This window comes from Nomascus leucogenys, chromosome 14, assembly GCF_006542625.1.
Source record: "Nomascus leucogenys isolate Asia chromosome 14, Asia_NLE_v1, whole genome shotgun sequence".
NCBI classification, from domain to species: domain Eukaryota; kingdom Metazoa; phylum Chordata; class Mammalia; order Primates; family Hylobatidae; genus Nomascus; species Nomascus leucogenys.
In genome coordinates, this window is record NC_044394.1 from 27,015,995 (window position 1) to 27,016,959 (window position 965).

Sequence of the window (965 nt, forward strand, 5' to 3'; positions counted from 1 at the left end):
TGTACTCCAGCCTGGGCGACAGAGTGAGACTCTGTCTCAAAACAAACAAACAAACAAACAAAAAAATCTCTCAGGGTCGTCTATCTGATGGTCAACCAGAAGAGGCATTCATCTGCAGCTCCCAGCAGCCCCTGTTCGAGGGTTACACTGGAGCCATTAACTCCTTCACAGTCAGAGCCGTACATATGCGAGTGCTAAGTGGGCTCCCATTAGTGTCCACAGCATTGTAGAAATCCCAAATAGAGAAAGCAAAAGACATGGGCTGGCTCTTAAGGCAAGAGGCTGTCAGGATGAGGCCAGCATAGACTGCAGTTAGAATCAGGGGTGAGGCTGAGGATGGGAGGCAGAACACCAGAGGTATCTGATCTATTGTCACAGAGAATGTGGGCCAGGCCCCTCCCTGACTTGACCCTTGGAATGACTGAGATACAAACACAGGAAGGGTAGGTGGCCTTAGGCCAAGCTGTGGCAGAGAAAAGTTAATAGCATCTGTACATTCCTTTATCTGCTCTCTCCTAGCTTGAGGGGCCGCCTGACCTGTAGACTTTAAGGCACTCATGTAGCGGCAGCTCCTGGAACTCCCACTGCTTCACTGCCTTTCTGCAGGGCTCCCCTGCCCTACTGCCTGGATCCTACAGCCCCCCGGAAGTCCCACCAATTGCCATTAAACCTCCCACTCTTTACTGGGAGGATCTCTACTTACTGCTTCAAGGCAAAAAGATGATTAAACTATCTCACATGGTTGTAATTTGGGCCTAAAATAAATGACTCAAGTGGTAGCATTTCAGGTAGGCAAGTCCAAGGAAGACAGATTTGTAGACAGAGTTGGGAAAAGGGTCAAAGAGCCAATGAGTCTCCCTATCCTGAGAGATGCCTCGACGGAGCCACAACATGAACTCATGTTTTCCTGAATCCATCTCACTTCATGTGACAGGATAGAAATGCTTCCTTTCTTAGCCAGTGTT